Source organism: Natator depressus, chromosome 1, assembly GCF_965152275.1.
Source record: "Natator depressus isolate rNatDep1 chromosome 1, rNatDep2.hap1, whole genome shotgun sequence".
NCBI lineage: Eukaryota > Metazoa > Chordata > Testudines > Cheloniidae > Natator > Natator depressus.
In genome coordinates this window covers 102,732,039-102,752,602 of record NC_134234.1, presented here as the reverse complement: position 1 = coordinate 102,752,602, position 20,564 = coordinate 102,732,039, and the positions used below count along the sequence as shown (strand labels likewise).

At 40.2% G+C, this 20,564-nt stretch overlaps 1 long non-coding RNA gene across 1 annotated transcript; it reads right to left on the bottom strand.

The window, feature by feature from the left end:
* Positions 1 to 8,345: 8,345 nt before the first annotated feature.
* LOC141982541 (uncharacterized) lies at positions 8,346 to 12,123 on the bottom strand. The gene is made up of 4 exons (XR_012638116.1): positions 12,069 to 12,123; positions 10,930 to 11,074; positions 9,251 to 9,434; positions 8,346 to 8,544 (listed from the first exon to the last, which is right to left on the bottom strand). It is a non-coding gene; the product is annotated as an uncharacterized LOC141982541 (long non-coding RNA).
* Between the last annotated feature and the right edge of the window lie 8,441 nt (positions 12,124 to 20,564).

The following is a 20,564-nucleotide window of genomic DNA, read 5'->3' as shown; positions in this document are numbered from 1 at the left end:
ATTAGGTTGGTTTGACATGATTTGTTTTTGACAAATCCATTCTGGCTGTTCCTTATAACCCTGTTATCCTCTACAGTCTAGGTGTTTACAAAACGATTGTTTAATAATTTATTCCGGCATCCTTCCAGGTATCAAAGTTAGGCTGACTGGTCTATAATTTCCCAGGTCCTCTTTGTTCCCTTTTTAAAGATAGCTATGATGTTTTCCCTCCTTCAGTCCTCTGGGAACTCACCTGTCCTCCTTGAGATCTTGCAGATAATTGCGAACGGTTCTGAATTTGGATCAACTAGTTCCTTAAGTACCTTATGATGAATTTCATCAGGCCTTACCAACTGGAGTATATCTGACTTATCTAAATATTATTTAAGCTGTTCTTTCCCTATTTTGACTTGCATTCCTTCCCCCTTGTTGCTAATATTGTCTTGAGTATCAGGTCACCCCTAACCTTTTGAAGTAAAATAACCATAAACCACCTCAGCCTTCTTGATGTTATCAGTTATTAGTTCTCCTTTCCTACTAAGTACAATTAAAAAAAAAAAACTGGATGGCTTAGGGGATTGGTAGTGGAATATGAGTCTCTTCAAGGTTACTGTTTCAAATTAATTGCAAGTTTGTAGTGAACAAGATTCTTTACCATTTGATGGCTTGTTGGAGGATTGTTGTTTTTTTCCCCTCTGATCTATGTGGTAATCTAAGTCCAGTTCTCAGTTGAAGGGGCCACCTTTATAAAAATAACCCAGACAAACACCACGCTTAGGACAGTTGTTGTCAACCACAGTAGAAAAGCATTGGATTAAATGAGCAAGCAGAGTGAACTACTGTCTCAATTTTTGAGGTGGAGGTAGTGTTTCTAGAGATGGGAGAAATAAAGATTATTGCTGGAAGGGTATATCCCTCAGGGTACAATATTATATATGACACAAAAAGAACTCTGCAAGATTATGTCTGCAAGATGGCAGCAAAGTAACCCTACCGGTTCACATGAAGGTTTGTGTTTATTAAAAGACCCACTGCCATTTAAGTTCCCTCTTACCTTTAAAAAATGAATGCTGTCTTGCCTTCCATACATGTGTAACTCCTGTTGTCTTCAGTTCTATATAGCAATACTGTGCATGTTCTGCTCTAGACTGGCTTGGATCAGTTTGTGTGTGTTTGAGGTTCAATAAAAATCTTTTCACATACAGTACCATACTATCTTGTGTAAATCCAGTATCCAACTTAATAGAAGAAGCCTTAATAAAAAGCAGAAGGGTTGTTCTATGAATACATTTACAGATATGTGGACATCCACTTGAGTACACAATCTACAAGCTCAATGGGTATCATTCTGAAAATCATAGAATCATAGGACTGGAAGGGACCTCAAGAGGTCATTTAGTCCAGTCCCCTGCACTCATGGCCAGACTAAGTATTATCTAGACCATTCCTGACAGGTGTTTGTTTAACCTGCTCTTAAAAATCTCCAATGGTGGAGATTCTACAACCTCCCTAGGCAATTTATTCCAGTGCTTAACCACTCTGACAGTTGTCTAACCTAAACCTCTTTTGCTGCAATTTAAGCCCATTGCTTCCTGTGCTATCCTCAGAAGTTAAGAAAATTCATCTCCCATCTCCTTGTAACAACCTTTTATGTGCTTGAAAACTGTTATCATGTCCCCTCTCAGTCTTCTCTTCTCCAGACTAAGCAAACCCAATTTTTTCAATCTTCCCTCATAGGTCATGTTTTCTAGACCTTTAATCATTTTTGTTGCTCTTCTCTGGACTTTCACCAATTTGTCTACATTTTTCCTGAAATGTGGCACCCAGAACTGGACACAATGCTCCAGTTGAGGCCTAATCAGCGCGGAGTAGAGCGGAAGAATTACTTCTTGTGTCTTGCTTACAACACTCCCGCTAATACATCCCATAACGATGTTCGCTTTTTTTCAGCAGTGTTACACTGTTGACTCATATTAAGCTTGTGGTCCACTAAGATCCTTAGATCCCTTTCCGCAGTACTCCTTCCTAAGCAGTCATTTCCCATTTTGTTTGTGTGTAACTGATTGTTCCTTCCTAATGTACTTTGCATTTGTCCTTACTGAATTTCATCCTATTTACTTCAGACCATTTCTCCAGTCTGTCCAGATCATTTTGAATTTTAATTCTATCCACCAATGCATCTGTCTCATTCACCATCAGTGATTTTCAAAGGCTGTTGCATTTTGCATCTGTTTAACAAAGATCACATAGCAGCCAACATACTATCACAACATAAAAACCGAATCAATGTGCAGTTGACCTCCCAAAGTCATTCTCCTAGTTTATTATTACTGACAATGAAAGAATTGAAGTCAGAGCAGTGTGAGATGGTCTATTCACACTATGCCATGTTTTATGCAGTGTGCTAGCTTGCTCTTGAATGATTTTCCTGAGAGAGGTGATAGTGTTAGACATTTTCTGTCAGAAGCTTAAAAATATCCAAACTATTTTGTCACTTGGTGAAAGCCTGTAAAATTCGCAGAAGAACACTGTCTACCTATACTGCTAAGACTTGTGAAATGCAGTATACTATCATGGAAAGCATAAAGGAAATCACTTAATCCAGCTCATCAGTCTGTTGAGAAACACATTCAAAAGCTAATAGACAAAATTTGGAAAGGTTACTGAGATGTTTGCTGTAACAGCTGTAGATTTTTTTTTCTTCATGAAATGTGAAAATATAACAATTTCTAATCTGAAACCTTGCCAAACAAAAGGTAAAGCTTAAGAATTACACTTATATCTCAGCCACTAAACAGGTAGAATCAGAAAGAAATGCTGAAAAAAATACCCCTGAAGAAAGAAAGGGACCAGTAGAGAATAAATATTTGTCCTTTAATTAGAACTCTTTAGATAGAGTGTACAGTGTACATCAGGAGTAACTTCACTGAAGGCAGTGGAAGGGCACAATGTGAAAGAGGAAATTTACTAACTACATGTCAAGGTTTCTTTCAACTTCCTGTGAAGCTTTTGGTACTGGACATTGCTGGAGACATAATACTGGGCTAAATTGGTATGGCAAGTCATATGTTATAAATGAGAGGAGAATCGGGCCAAGAATATCTAATATATTTACTTCTATCTTCCATATTTTCTTAACAGTACGCCCCATATCCTTACAATTCCCTCCAACGCTTCTGGGTCTTTCTCCCTTTTCCCAGGACTCTAAATAACTGTTGCCTTGTCACATTTTGCTTGCCATTTTCTAAAAGTATTCCAGAATTAGTGGTGGTTGGAAATTTTCTGATGAACTGCTTTTCTGTTTTTTTTTTTCTGGAAGCACCACCCCCAAATTCCCCAGCTACTTGGCAGTTCCTCAGGTGGGCTGCTTCATATCGGGGGCTCCCAGGGCTGGGATCTTGGGAGCATATTTTGTTTTGGAAACACTGAAGCATTCAAGCTGTGGGAATGTTTTGCTGTTTCCAAAACAAAATATTGCAAATTTCCAGTTCTGTGGAAAAAAATGAGTGTTTGGATTTTGGGCCTGATTCGGGATTTTTTATTTTATTTTTTTTTTCCAAAAAGCCATTTTGTGTGTGTGTGTGTGTAACTGGAAGTCCATTTGTTGGCCAGCTGTATCCAGAACACTTACCTCTTCCTGGTGTTCCTCAACCCCCAACTCCCTGGTATACATCAGAGTCATGCCCGCCTCTCGCCCATCTCACAGTAATTTCTATAGCTCTCAGAGCACTCTTAAGTTTTCTTCTGATCCATTTTTGGTGTCTTCCTGTCCCTCATAATACTAAAGATCTCTAAAGAGAGATCAGATAGCTTCATGGAAGAAATGCATCAAGTCTTTGAATGTACTATTCAGACACTTTGCTATGAGAGGATGATAGTGGTGTTGACAATCTACTTACCTTGTTCCCTCATTACAATTCCCATGTTACATCCAAGGTTAGATATTAGGAAAAACTTTCTAACTATAAGGGTAGTTAAGTTCTTGAATATGCTTCTTAGGGAGGATGTGGAGTCCTCAGCAAGAGAGATTTTAAAGAAGAGGTTCCACAAACACCTGTCAGGGAGGGTCTAGGTTTACTTGGTTTTGCCAGAGCACAGGGGTCTGGGCAAGATAACTTCTCAAAGTTCCTTCCAGCCCTACATTACTATGATTGTAAGTCAGTATCATACCTTTTCAAATTAAAGTTTGCAGCTAAATTTCTATGCCAGGCTTTAAAAATGAATTTCAGTTGCCCTTTGCATCAGTCCTGCCAGGAATCAGGAATTTTTGGATTAGAGCAGGCTTGTAATTTATTTTCAAAATTTCTTCCTACCCAGACTTTTTTCACTTTTATGCCCCCCTCCCCACCCCAACCTCACCCCCTGCTTGAGCTTTACTGAATAGGCTTGCAATCTTGAAGAGTGTTTTTCTTATTTTAATAAAACAAGCTAGATTGTCCACTTGGTTTCTGAAGTTAATTCAGAATTATTTGGGCCCAATGTTTCAGTGCAGAACTTGTCTTTTTATGTGGTTTTGTGATAACTTAACATTTAGCATGCTAAAACATGCTCTGTGTTTCTGGCACGTATGGCCTGTATGTCATTTTTCTACCCACAAATCAAACTTGCTTTCTTCTTTTTTACATTCCTATTCCCCAAACTCTATATATTCAATCTACTGTGAAAAATATGTTGGCCCTACCTTAATCTCCATTTAGCACCTTGCACAACATAACAGGATGAGAGGATGATGTTGGAATGACAGGATCCAAAGGGAATATCCGCTTCTAGAGAATTACACAGCTCACTTCCTATTGTCATTTTAAATTACACTTTCAAAGACTTGATCGAGTAAGAGACCACATTTGTGACAAAAGGAATAAAAAATGAAACATCTTAGTGTAAGAAAGTTTTTTTTTCTATATGTCAGATATAAGATTTCAAAGAACAAACCCCGCCTCCATTTCCACATTTTTCTAACAACTCATACCTTGCTGGGAGAGGATAAACTTTTCAAGATTCACAGTGGTTATGCTGTATTGTATTAGAAGTCAGTTCTCAGTTCTGATTTTTATTTCTTTTTTTTTAGTTTTCATATTTTTTGTCCAAATGGTAACTCTATTACAACTTTTCTAAACCTAAAAATGAGTAGAATGAGTGTCTGATACATGCAAAAATACATATACAGGAAAAGCTGTGTTATCCGGCACTTTACAAACCGGAAAACTCTGTAAACCAGCATTTCGGCAGAGGGTGTGGGGCATGGGCTCTGGGAGGGAGTGTGGGTGCAGGAGGGGGTTTGGGGCAGGGGGTTGAGGCATGGGAAGGATTTCGGGGTGCCGGATCAAGGCGGCGCTCACCTCAGGTGGCTCCCCGTAAGTGGCGACATGTCCGGAGCGGTGCGGCCAGGTGGCTCTGCACGCTGACTCTGTCTGCAGGCGCCACCCCCACAGCTCCCATTCACTGCAGTCAATGTTCCTAGGTAGAGGAACAGCCACGGGGGCTCTGTGAGCTGCTCCTGACCTGCCCTGAGCACAGGCTCCACAGGTTCCATAGGCTGGGGACTGTGGCCAATGGGAGCTGTGGGGGCAGTGCCTGTAGGCAGAGGCAGCATGTAGAGCCACCTGGCCGCACCTCTGTGGACATGTCACCACTTGCGGGGAGCGTTCTGCAGTGAATGCCGTTCTGCAGTGAATTCTGGTACCCTGAAACCCCTCCTTCACCCCAACCCTCTGCCCCGAGCCTCCTCCTGCACACAAACTCCCTCCCTCTTAGTTAACTGGAATTTTTTACTTACCGCCACCCCCCATTTCCCCAACATGCCAGATAAAAAAGCTTTTACTGTAATTTTAATGGATCATTCCCAGTGGGGGAAGAGCAAGTTCAAAGCTTTTGTAATCCTAACAAGGCACTCAATTTATTTTATTTCTGGTGAGCATGCTTCCTCTTTTTCATACTTCTTATTTCTTCCTGTTTGATGGACTATCAGGAAGAAAGATGTTCACCTGCTTAAATATCTGTGAAACTCGAGCTAGAAAACCCTAATTACCATATAAACAAATGTAATTGGGATGAATGTATTATGATCACAGAACCATCAGCACATTCCTCACATTAACGTGATTTTCACTATCTTTTGTGATGTACTTGTCTTCTCATAGTCCACTTTCAGCAATGTTGGATAATTCCAGGTGGCCTCAGAAAAAATCTACTTTATTCTTTCTTAAAATGTTGTTTAATAAATGCAAACACAGAGAAATGTGCATAGATAAACAAAGAAGCGCACTGTGGGTCAGAACAAAAAGCATCAGTGGTTTACAAGCTAACTAGCAAAAAGAAAAGGAGTACTTGTGGCATCTTAGAGACTAACCAATTTATTTGAGCATAAGCTTTCGTGAGCTACAGCTCACTTCATCGGATGCATACATGCATACTTGCAGGTTTTATATCACGGCTTAGAGTGCCAACACTAAAACCACCTGAGCTAGGCAGATATGAAAGGTTAAGGGCCAATGTACACATTAAACATGCTAAATTAAGACAAGTAGTGTAATCAAAAAGATGACAGTGCATTGTTGCGAGTTGATAGCACACTCTAAGTAGGGTTATAGGGTATGAAGGTGAAGGCCAAGTGATTTGAAGTGCTAAATAATAATAATGATGCCTCTAATATAGTGTTTGGTGAAAAGACTCAAAAGAACCATTATTTTGCAGTTCAGATCAATCTGTGCCTTTTCAAACCTGTCATTTACCATTTTAACTGTTGTTTGCTATATTTCTGTTATTTCCATACTTAGAATGATCACAGAAATCAAAAGTAGTTAAAGGGGTAATATTGGTAAATGACAAGCTTTCAGGTTGCTCACTGTATTTAGACCCCACCAATATGACTATGTTCTGAATTATACTAAGATATGCCTACCCATGCCAGCTGCACTGTCTTAGTTCAAAAATGAAAAATGTACACATGTATTAACAAGCACTAACATTCACATTCAGACTTTTCCTGTGTCAATTTTGGGGATAAATCGGGGTGACCCTTCAGGTCCTTTTAGAGAGATGAGGCCTTTTACAGACCAGTCCGAGTCCCCCTAGTATATGGTCACCATCTGATAATTGGACCAGTCTTTGGAACCCACATACGTCCAAGCCATGTGGGTCTGGGCAGGGTCAAAAGACTGTTTCTAGTTCTGGCTTCTAGTTGTGCACTTGCGGTATGCAGACTTGCTGTCTGACCCCCCCTTCCTTGAGATGTGAAGTTGTGCTATTCAGCTGCCCTAGGCCCTGAAACCAGTGCTGAACCTCCCAAACCTCAGCAGTCACTAAGCATGCTCCCCTAGAGCTCCCATACTCAGTGGGCTTTATAGTTTAATTCTTTGGGGCCACATGGCTGGTAAAATAAGGAACATAGGCTTTACACAAGAGTTCTAAAACCACAGAAATCATACAAAAGATCTTTAAGAAAAATAATAATAACTAGGGCTGTCAATTAATTGCAGTTAACTCATGTGATTAACTCAGATGCGGAAACTACAGAACCCGAACCACCAAAAAGAAAATCAGCCTTCTGCTGATGGCATCTGACTCAGATAATGAAAATGAACATGCATTGATCCCACTGCTTTGGATTGTTACTGAGCAGAACCTGCCATCAGCATGGACACATGTCCTCTGGAATAGTGGTTGAAGCATGAAGAGACATGAAATTTTAGCGCATATGGTATGTAAATATCTTGCGATGCCGGCTACAAAAGTGCCATGCGAATGCTTGTTCTCACTTTCATGTGACATTGTGAACAAGAAGCAGGCAGCATTATCTCCTGCAAATGTAAACAAACTTGTTTGTCTGAGTGATTGCCTGAACAAGAAGTAGCACTGAGTGGACTTGTAGGCTCTAAAGTTTTACATTGTTTTATTTTTGAATGCAGTTAATTTTTGTACATAATTGTACATTTGAAAGTTCAACTTTCATGATAAAGAAATTGCTCTACAGTACTTGTATGAGGTGAACTGAAAAATACTATTTCTTTTGTTTTTTACAGTGCAAATATTTGTAATAATAAATAAATATAAAACGAGCATTATACAGTTTGTATTCTGTGTTGTAATTGAAATCAATTTATTTGAAAATGTAGAAGACATCCAAAAATATTTAAATAAATGGTATTCTATTATTGTTTAACAGTGTTATTAATCGTGCGATTAATCACAATTAATTTTTTAATTGCGCGATTAATCATGAATAATTTTTTTAATTACTTGACAGCCCTAACAATAACCTACACCTTTTCTTTGCATAGTGTATGCTCACCCCATATTCTGAGTCCTTAGGACCAGTCCTTGTGTGAAGTGAGGAGGGTCCTTCTGCTTTTTGCAATTCTTCTGGTTCCTGAGGTGAGAACAGGGGACAGAATCACAGCTTGACTTTTAAACAAGGTTGCTGTGTTCTCTGTCATATTTATAGTGAAGTGTTGTGGCTGTGTTGGTCCCAGGATATTGGAGATACAGGAGGGGTAAGATAATATCTTCTTCTCCAGACCTGGAGAAAAGCTCTGTGTAATCTGGAAAGCTTGTCTCTTTCAGCCACTGAAATTTGTCCAATAAAAGATATTATTACGTCACCTACCTTGTCCCTCTGTTATGTGGCTCACTGACTGGCTTCAGAGTCCAGTAAGGTAGTTAAAGTTCCAGCCCCAGGGGAATCAAACTGGGGAATCAGGTTCTGGTAGCTTGGCCACTCCCTTTAGTAAGCCCACTATTCCCATAGGAGAGAGTTGCTCAAAGCTGATGGTCCCTTGATGGCTCTCTTATTCAAGATCAGACACCTAGGCACCAGGCCCCCTAACAGAAGAGTGATTAGCAATCCTACATGGCAGTTAAAGTATAAAGAAAAGGTAATAAGAAAGGTTACACTCAAACTGGACACTGAAAATACAGTTTGGCTTTCACAGAATCAGAACGGGGAGGTACTTAGACATAACCCCAAACTATTACAAGTCCAAGTTGACACATTCAGATTTGGACACAGACCCAGATCAGAGAAAGCAGGCAGGAAATTATGTATCTACGGTGTATCTCATATACTTGTTTTACATCACTGTCTGCTATTCAGGAACCATTTTATGGTTCTGTCCTCTGTAAATGTCAGCTTGGTGCAGATTCCCACTGCCAGACTGCTCTCTCAGAAGTTGGTCCAATAAAAGATATTACCCCACCCACCTTGTCTTTTACTCTACGCAGAACAATCATATCATCTCTATCATTTAATAGAATCGTATTATATATCTCTTACCTGTCTATCTGTCTCTCAATGAATTCAATTTAAAAGTGCCAGTTAGACACTCTCCAGTGTCACGTCCACTCTCATCTCATGTATTTCTGTTCCCTTCTCTGTTGAATCTCAAAATCCGGAGACTAAACACATCTCTGTATCTTCCTTGTGACACTCTATGGTTGGGAAGGACCTCTGGGGCAATCTACCTGTGTTTACAAGAGGTAATAAACAATGGATTTTTTTAGGTATAATAAATCAACTCTTCATGGTTAGTAACATACTGTAAATTATTTACTTTGCTATTAACCCAGCTAGTTTGCTATTACCTCAACCACCTTGCATTACTGGAATGATTGCTGCTGACTCTTTTGTACAGACCTACCAGATCATTATTGCTTTCCTCTTATTCTTTGGAATGCCCTACAGGATCAGAACTGGGCCACAGGCAATCAAAGAGTTATAGGAACACAGATAGTGAACACCATTTGGGGAAAGGCTGGGTGGGAACCAGATTTCTGTCTTGTGGGAAATTCTGCAATTTCAAAAAAACCCAATCTGTTCCAAAACAGAATGAAAACAAGAACACTTGACATTTCCTGAAAAACAGACTTTGGAAAAAAAATGGTGTTTCCGGTCAATCAAAATAATTGTTTTGATAACATTTAAACAATCTTTCCAATTTTAACTTTTTAACTTTACATAAAACAATGTATTTTGTTTCAGAAAGTCGTTTTTAAGTGAAAATTTGAGGGTTCAAATGGGCTATTTCAATATTATCAAAATATTTTGTTTTGTGTATGTGTGTGGGGGGAGTTCAAAACAAAATTTTGTTGAAATCAACACGTTTTCCAGACATGTTGATTTTTACATAAATGGCATTTTTAATTGAAAATCCATTTTCATGAACAAATTCTGACAAGCTCTAATAAAAAGTTAGTCCCACTGTAGATCATCCTTGGTGAATACATGAACATTTAGAGCTGTTTTCTCCCTCTCTTTCACTCTGAAGAGGAGAGAGTTTTATCCCAGTTTGCCCATCTTAAGATAAGTCAGGAAAAGACTAGGTGATGAGAAGGAAATAGCTTGATCCAGGAAGAAAACAGCTGGCGAGTACAAGATGGTCTATGGAAGTTCAGGCGGCCAAGACAAACAAGAAAAGAAGGGACTAAGGGTATGTCTACCCTACCGCTTACACCAGCAAAACTTATGTCATTCAAGGGTGTGAAAAAAATACCCCCTGAGCAACATAAGCTACACCGACATATGCGCTTATGTGCATAGCGCTATGTCGGCGGGAGAGCTTCTCCCACTGACATAGCTACCACCCCTCATTGAAGGCAGTTGAATTAAGTCAATGGGAGACCATTGGCATGGAGCGGCTAACCTACAGATCTTACAGCAGCGCAGCTGTATTGGTACAACTGTGCCACTGTAAGCTCTCTAGTGTAGACATAGCCTATATCATGGTCCCTACTGCTGAAAAGAGGGACTAAGAGCAGCCCATGTGGAGTCAGCAACTGAAAGCATGTGGAGAAAGACAGGATTTTGGAGATGTGATTAAATCCAAAGCCTGAAAGGATCTAAAAAAAAGAAAAAAGAAAAAAAAATAGTTTATAAATATCAATTCAGGTGCTAGAGCTGAGAAGTCTGATGAGTAACGAATTCACCAGATGCTGGAGTTTATTTGCTTACAATACTTGCCTCGGACTCTGTGGAACACTAGGATGCTAGCCAATGATTCTGGTTTTCTGAGACATTTAATAGCAACCACAAGAAAAGGAGGGTCATTTCAGTGGAATTTTTGGTGGCCTTACATTCAGAGATGAGTCCATATTATTCCACCTATTGATAAAGGGGTAAACAGGCAAGAAGATTATTATTTGTGTTGATTATTTTTATTATCTGGAGCCTCATTGTGCTAGGGGCTGTACAAACAAATAGTGAGAAAAAGACCTTGCTTTTAAGACCTTAAAATGTAACTGGAAAAGATGGATGAGCACTAGGGATGGGGGATGCAGCATACATGCAAGTGATCGGGGTAATGTCTGGCAAATTAGGGTACGGACTTTTCTGAACAAATTTACCTAGTGTATTATTTTATCTTAGCGGTAATCAGGAAATTATTTTTCCCCCTCCACAAAATATTCAATGAAAATGGAAAAAGGTTTGTTTTCATCTAAAATTTCTTCAACATTTTTCTGGTTTTCAATAAACAACTGAAATCATGTTTGCAACTCAATAGCTCCTATCCCACCCCTCCAAAAATTGACAAAACTATTTTGTTTTAATTTTCCATTTTGCCCCAAAATAATTTCCCATTTAAAAAAAAAACATTTTGATGGAAAAGATTCAACCAATTTCAATTTTAATTAATCAGCCCAATCTGTATGTAAACCACATTAACACCAGGTGTTATATAGACCATATATAGAGGTTTATGAACTGCTAATGGCTCAAAACTAGTAGACTTGACCTTAGCTCTCCCAGGTGAGGTTCATAGTTACAAATCCAGAAGTCCTGGATTCAGTCCTAGCAGATGACTCACTTAGGAACATTGTCACATGTATGAAACTAAACCATCTATACATATAATACTCTTATAAAGCACAATTCCAGAGTTTTTCCGTGAGAAAATGTAAACAGCAGTTTGTACTTGTTTCACTCTGAGCGTACTACATATGGATCTAAAATCAAAAAGGCTTTAAGTGCTCCCAGTTCCAAAGTAGGCTGCTTTTATTTGTTACCAAAAGGAGGATAATTTTGCTAAAGAAAAGAAATGCTGAAAGCACAAACAATTCTTTTCACCATAACACTGTTATGGTAAAATTGGACATACCTTCTTTTTCATATTGAGGGTAAGGTAGAGAGCTTCGGGAGCTGATTCTGTTTTAGACTATGTAGAAAAAAAAATCTAAAATTATTTTTGTTCCATTTACAAAACACTGCTTATAGCCTGAAGACCTGGTAATGCATTTCCCACTACCACCCTCCTCCCCACTGCCTCCCCCCAAAAATGGGAATTGAAGAGCCTCACCTTGATAAGATCTCATCAAGCAGACAGGGCAGAAGTGTGGCCATATCTAATATGTAATCTTATCCATATTGACAGTTATATGCAGGTCAGAAATAAGGGTACACAGAGAACTTGAACCAGATGGATTAAAGATTTTCAGAATGTTCTTGGCATTGCTCTAGGAGCAGAATCTGACTTTGCTTCTGATACATTTGGCTATAAAAGAGACAATGTGGCAGAGTACAATAGAAGGATCAGGAGCCAAATGTATCCCTGGTATTACACCAGGGGGAACCTGACCCGATAGTGAAATTCTCCCCTTTGACAGAGCTGTGAAAATCCCACAGAAATCAGTGGGTTTACACAGGCATAACTGAAAGTAGAATTTGGCCCTACTGGGATATTTTTAGCCAATATTGGCAGTGAGGGGAATTGAAAGCTTATTAAAACCATGATACATGAGTCATTTGCCCATTCCCCAAATTATTTATTTTTATTTTTCATTTACACATGGTTGTAGAGTAGGCAGTACTGGTAAACATTGCATATTAATTTTTAATTTAGGCATTTGTTTCCACATATTAATAACTTACAACAAAGAAATCTTCAATTGCATACTGTTGTTCAGGGACATCAGCACTATTCAGAAAACATTAATTATTGAACAATTTATATTTAATTTCCCCATTCTAGAACTGAAGAAATTGATTTCCACTGTAACCATTTCTTTAAAGCATATGGCCAAGATTTTGAAAAATGGGTGCTTAAAATTCATCTCCTAAATCAATACTTAGGCACCTTTGTAAGTGGGCTTATTTTCAAATGTGCTGAGCAGCTGGAAGCATCCATTCAAGTCAAAGTGAATTTTTGGATGCTTACCACTCTTGATTGTCAGGCCACCTACTTAGGAATCAATTCTGCAAGGTACTTAAGCACATGGACAGACAATGGGTGCTTAAAGTTAGCCATATGCTTAAGTACCTTGCTGAATAATGATTTAGGGCTGAGATCCTCAAAGGTATTTAGATGCCTACCTTTCAGTTGGAAGATCTGGGCTCAGGTGCCTAAATATGGATTTTGGAACCTAACTGTGCATATCTGTTTTTAAAAAAAATACATATATATATATATATATATATATATATATATATATATATATATATATATATATGTGTGTGTCTTTTGCAGTGTTGTAGCCATGTTGGTCTCAGGATATTAGAGGCACAAGATGGACAAGGTGATATCTTTTATTGGACCAGTTTCTGTTGGTGAAAGAGATTTCCTGACCCGAAGACCTCTGTGTAAGCTCAAAAACTAGTCTCTTTCACCAGCAGAAGTTCGTCCAATAAAAGATATTACCTCCCTTACCTTGTCGTTCTAAATCTATATGCACACAGGTAAACTTCTCTCTCTCATATATTACACAGACCACACATCTAACTTGACCAACCTCAGAGTGATGAATAAAAGCTGTGTAGAGAAACTAAAGCAGGAAATCTATAAAAATATGTCATTCTGAACAGCTATGGGGAGTAATCATAGTTGCATCCACAGGAAGGAAGAAAAAAAAAGCTACCCTAAAATGGAATCAAATTACAGAACTCCACAGCTGCTTCTCTCAAGATTGACAATTACAATCCATTTTCTGGATATATTTCCATTAATGTCACATATCACTGCTTCTATGGAATTTTCCCTGCTTGTTTTAATAGGATGGCTATCAAGAGATAAGCATTTATCACTTAAAACTTGATATTCTGTGGCTATAGCCAAAGCCTCCTGCAGATTTAAACATGTGTCTCCAGCATTATCTCCCATTAGAGGGTTAATTATTTTCTTTCTTAATATAGACATTGCATTCAGTTGCTATGGAAACTAATTATTTCTTCATAATCTACAAGTATGTGAGTTGCATTATGTTGGGGGGAGCGGTGCTAGAAATATTAAATTAGAAAAGAAAAATAACCCTGTGGCTCAAAAAAGTGAAATGGAGGCAGACTCCCTGAGAGGGCCAGCTTAGTGACATAGAGGCAGAACAATGCACTGCCTTATGGGAATCCAGTTGCAGGTTCTGAGTTTGTTCTTCACTCACTGGGTCAGCAGAAGGTTTGAACACCATGTCTATTAAGAGCTCAGTGCTGAGATAGGAGGTGTCTCCTATCTTGTTCAAGCAAGTCCCTGTGTTCAATGTCTGAAGCAGCACATATTTCCTCCCAGATCTTACTTTAGGTATTAAAATAACAAGCAACCACATGGAGCTCTCCAATAAAACATGACTAGGTAACTTGCTCCCATTCTACTGCCTATCTGACAACCAATCCAGCCGGTCAATAGAAGTTAGTGGCATAAGCACCACAAATAATCTCATAACTGTGTAGTGTGGCTGATTTATTATAACACATAGCATTGTCTGTGGCTACTGTTGTGCTTCCGGTGATACTAGACGCTTCAGTTTGTGGAGGCAGCAACAAATCCATCTGCCACTCGGGAACTTCTTACTCTGCGGGCCACAGAATGCAGGTAGCATGGGGAGGAAGAAGAGAGGAGGGAATACAAATGTCTATGGGGAATTTCAAATCACATGCACATGCTCCCTGCTGCGTCTGTTCTTGTTTTTCCAGACCCAGCAAAATGCATGTGTGGGGGCTGGGAAGCTAACGCTGGGAGGCATCTGCCCTTGTGGCAGTGGGTGTCAAGTAGAAGGATGAAGAATTCTAAACTGGGTGAGGATGGGTTTTGTGAGATTGGAGTGGTGGGTGGACGTGTGCATTTCTGGGAGAAGGAATGTTCTGAGCCTGGAGGTGGTTGGTTGCAGAAGGTTCATTGCTGTCCGGAGTCATTCTGAGCTGTCAAGAGGCTAAGTAGAAAGGAGAGAGTTTCTCAGCCCAGGGAGGCTATAGGATGTGGGGCTGTTTTGGACCTGGTGGAGATTGGCTGGTAGATGCTGATGGGTTTTGAGAAGCTCTGAATTGGGAGGGGATTGGGTTGGCTTGGCAGTGTGAGTGCAGGGAGAAATGCAGCTAATTACAGGGCTCTTAAGTGTCACACATTTGATAGTCGTGTCACACATTCCCAGAACTTAGCTGGAATGTCACACTCTAAGGCTACATCTACACTGCATGCTTCTTTCATCAGTGTGTAGAGTATGTACTCAGGTAGCCCTCTGACTGAGATTAAGTAGCAGTGTAGACTGAGAGGCATGGCCTAAGTGAATAGAGTACACACATACTTGAAGGATGTACTTATGTACCCTAGTACATACCCTATGTGGCTCTCTACTCTCCCATGCTACACCTTCCCATCTATATGGCTATTTTTAGATATGTCCCATTTCCTCCCAACTGCTGGAGCCTTTCACCACTGCAGGGAAAGACTCCAGCAGTGAGGAAAGGCTCCAGTAGGGGAGGGGCAGCAGGGAAAGGTTTTGGCAGCTCCTCACTGCTGGAGCCTTCTCCTTCCTGCAGGAAAAGACTCCAGTGGCTCTGGCACAGCCTTCTTCCCACTGCCTCCCCTTCTCTCAAAGCCTTTCATGGGCACATGTAGGTATACACCACAACATGGATGCCGCCTGCTCTTCACTGTGGCATGTAGCTATGCATATCCTTCATGCTGCTGAAAGTGGTGGGCAGTGTGGATGTAGCCTATATGTCCTGTGGTCCTCCTGTGGTAGCCAGAGGCTACATAATGCCTGAATTCAGAACAGTGGCACCAATTAGTAGTATGTGGGAACAATGGCCCCCTCCCTTCAAGGTTTTTGCACTCGCTCAAAGCTCCTTAGGCTGCAGAGCTAGCAGGGGGCCCGGGGACATGTCTTGACCAATTTTAAGCAGTGGTCCCACAGTAAATCAGCATGGCTCCTGCTGGAGGTGTCTGGAGAGTTGCTCTGGCTGGGTGGTAGCAAAGCCACTGAAATGTTACTCAGCAGGGGCAAATTTCAGTGAGTGGTATTGTACCCTGGTGCACAGGGTCGCAACCCCACTCAAATTTGGTTCAGCAATCTTTCTGTCCAGATGGAGGGCAGCTGGGCCAAGTGACATTGGAACCAGTCACATGGATGTGACAGGATGGTAAAATGCAGGGGAATCCACTGCGAACTTAGCTCCGGGCAGCACTGGCTCATGCACTGTGTGGGTAAGAGAGAGGGGAGACTCCTTGGCTGAGGGAGACCTAGGGTCCCTGCGGCAGATGGAGGGAAAAAGTGGGGACCAGAACAGGGTTCCTGTTGTGGGAAAGTGCAGGGACCAGAATTTCCACTCCCCTCCCAAAAAAATATCTGAATTGGTGCCACTGGTCCTGGGGTAAAGACAACAGTTTTGGTCATGATAGCTGCAGCAGCTAAGAGGAGCAAGTCAGGATAGATTGGGGAGCTGAGAACGAGGGACATAATATGTAGGGTCTAAACCAGAGGGACTAGAGAGGGCAAGTTGAAAAAGAAGAAGGTAGAATGGGGAGGCTGATGGCAGGAGGGGAAGAATGGGGGAGGCAGCCCTAGGTCTCCTATAAGGTCAGCAAACCTCACCCTACTTACTACAAGCCCATTTAGTACAGCCATCTTAGCTTGTTCCAGGTACTGTCTCCCCATATCAGCTACATCTTCAGGTCAAGTAGAAGAATTTGAGCTAAAGGTGTGGGATCAAATCCTGCTGATTAACTTTGTTGAGAAAACATAGAGTGTGGTCATATATTTAAAACTGCATCATAATGAATATGCACAAAGGGACCAAATCAAGGCAACTTTGATTCTGATATTTTCAAACTTTTGAGGGCTTGACTCTTCAACCTTAACATTCTTTTAAAGTTGTTTTTGTGTTTGTTTAACACACACACACATATTATATATTATGTATAACAAATATAACCTCGGCTTACTTTAGCACTAATTGGGGGACTACATGCTTCAGGACACAGTTAATGGGCTAAACATCCTTTTGATTGTAAGTCACTAGTTTGAATTGAGCCCAAATGCGTGGGAAGTAAAAATTGTTCCCATCTAATGGATGTTTGGTAGCTCCTAAATGAGTCTCACTTTCAGGTTCCACATCACAAATTCACCACCACACTTTGCACAAATTGACAGAGTTGGCAGAGAAGGCAAGAATTTCATGGGCCATGGGGAAACAGACTAATTGTGTTACCACTAAAGGAAGTTTTTCCCCAGATCAGGGTTGAGGTATGCTAGCAGGCCAGTGTGTGTGTGTGGAAACTTGCCATACTTCTGTCCTGTATTTACATATCTGTCTTCATTCACCAAGGAGTGAATCCATTTTTTTTATTTGAAATTTATTTTCAAATCTGAAAAATACCTAAATAACTTGCATGGCACATCACCGGAGAGATACATAAACCTGTGCAGCTCTTCCGTTGGTAAATGAGGTTCTGGGCAAATTGATGGTGTGTGCTTGTAGGGAAAAGGTAACAGAGAGAACTACTAAAGCAAAAGATAGATTGGAGGGGGAGAAATTTGAGTCATGAGAGAAGAGTATAGGAGAGACATGGAAATATATGTTATTTTCTCCCACTCTGCCCTTTTCTCTAGAGTGCCTTAGTGTTTGATTCTGAAAGAGAGAGATGCTCCATTTTCTTCCTACTTACCAATCAACTTCCCTTCACTTCTCTCTATCACTTTGACCATACTGTTGTAGTTTTCCTCTTTGAAACTATGACCAATCAAAGGAAGGTGGGGAGAAGCTGCAGATTGCTACCTGTAGATTGCTACCTGCAGATTGCTACCCACCACTTAATCTGGAAACCAGCCATCACTACTGACAACAAAGGTAGCAGCACTTTATCCTGTTTCTCTTGCACACAGAAAACACCTTCTAGTAAAAGGCACAGTGCTGACTTAGGGACTGAAAATTATTGTAAGACTAGCACTCGAAAGGCCAGCAAGAACTTTGTCCAGCTGTAGAAGAACAATCAGGTAATGCTGACCCCATGACAGTTTGGGGAGTGAAGTAAAAGGAAGATAAATGGGAAATCCCAGAGAATCTCTTTTAAAGAAATGTTCCCTAAAACCTCTCCTGAGATCTGGAACTTTAGAGTGCATCTAATATCCTGTATTGTTTGGTGCCAAGTTAAACTCTTTCATGTCTCTACATTCCAGTGGTTAAAGTATTGCGTGGCTCAGTTTTCTACCATGCAAAGAAATCATTCATCACTGTAAGGTATAATAAAATCTGAGCGTTTTAATTTAATTTTAATTCTGTCTGGCAAGCTCTCAGAACAATCCAGTGATAATGATTGAACCTGGCAAAAGGAGGAATATACAGCATGAGGTTCTAAGGTGTGTGTGCATGGTGTGTCTCCGCTCAAAATAAAATATTAGTGAATGATTTTAAATCTGGGAGCATGTACTGTCGATTTAAATCTGCCCCAGCTAGGGCTACAAACATGACAAAACCACAGCCTCTGAACTCTTCAGCTTCATACATGAAAGCACTAGATACATAGCTACAATTTGTGGCTCTCATGAGAGTAATTTCATCTGTACTCATTCATGACCTTTTCTATTCTACCTATTGTATATATTATATAGTGTATACTTGCTCTTTACTTCAGTGTTCTTAATATTCTTCTAGCCCTGCTTTATTTTCAGCTGTTTATTACATCTGTTTAGAGTTGTTCATTCAACATCATATATAACACACATTCCATTATTAGTCCCTTCTTGTTCATTAAAATGTCATTTAAAATGATATATCAGCAAATATAGCCAACATATTTTCCTAATACATTGTGAGCAAGATTTATAAAATTGTGTGGGAACAAAGCAGTAAATGGGTGGCAATACAAAAAAAAAAATACAGAGCACAGACATAAAAATGAGTCTTAAACCATTTGTATAATGGTTACAATAATAGCCTGTATCAGTAGGGACTTTGCTACTTCTATTGATTTTACATGAAAGGCACTCAGGTAGCATTGTGATGGGCAGTAATATAAACCTCTAAGATGGATAGTGAAAAAAAAGGGCTAGATTCATGTTGTATCAACCAGGCTATGTATTAACAAGCTTCAGCAGGACTTTATTTTCAAAGTGGAAACCTCTTTACCAAGCTGCTGCTGCACCCTCTGTAGCTTTCTCCCAGCCTCTCAACTCCTTTCCCCTCCTTCCTGTTTCCTGTCCTTTCAGACTTCCAGCAGCCAGTGCTCCCATTTCTAATAATTACAAGCAACATCGAAACACCACATTCCCTCCTCTCTTAAGAAACTCTCCCACGGGAACAAATATGAAACAAGACACTATACTGTTGGCAGAAATATTACACTGAAAACACTGTAGATACTACATAACATAGTCTCTAGTCCAGACAGGTGGTTGTCTAGGTCTGACAGGCCGTCTCTCAAGCCCCCGGTTCCAGTGCAATGTCTTGTTGTGTTGGTACTACGGTGAAGTCATCCAATGCAAACTGGGTGTTGGCATAATCTCCTCTTGGTGCGTAGGCAGGTGCAAGATAAGAAGCATTCCATACCGACCCATCAGAAAGTCGATAGGTGTAAGGTCCCTTCTTCTCTATGATTTTAAGAGGAGCTGTGAATTTATGGTCCCCTTTGCATAAAATTCCAGGTTTTCATATTTTAACAAAGGAACCACACTCAAACTTTGGTTCCTTAGCACCCCGCCGCTTGTCTGTGAAAGCCTTAGACTTTGCTTGGTTCTGTTCAACTGTTTTTCTCACATCATCCTCGTTTGGGGCATCAGGTTGGGCCTTTAACAATCCAGCAATGTTCAGTTTAGTATTCATCTGTTTCCCATGCAGTAACTCTGCGGGCGATCTTTGTGTTGTGGCATGTCGTGCAGCCCAGTATGCTTGCAAGAAATCAGTAGTGAAGGATATCCACAATCACCCTTCCAGTTTAGCCGTTTGCAAACTCTCCTTCAAATTTCTGTTAAACTGTTCGATTTCCCCATTGGCTTGAGGGTAATATAGGGATGACCTTCTGTGTAAAATGTTCCTCTGTGCTAGAAAAGTTTCAAACTCCAGGGAAGTAAATTGACTAACATTATCTGAAACCAGTTCTTTGGAGTTACCTTCCCTGCTAAAAACTGAAGAGAGGAAGTTAATTACTGGAGCAGAAGAGATTTGCAATGTAAACGCTACCTCAGGCCATTTACTGAAAGTCTATCAAAGTGATATCATAACAGCAGTCAATTGGAGCAGTATCAAAGGGTCCTACAAGGTCGATCTCCACTTTTTCTCACGCAGATTCAGGAAGAGGAACAGGCTGTAATGGAGGGGTAAATGTCACTGCTGTCTTTTCATGCATTTGGCAAGTGACACAGGATTTTATGAGTGCTTCAGTTTGAGAGTCCATCCC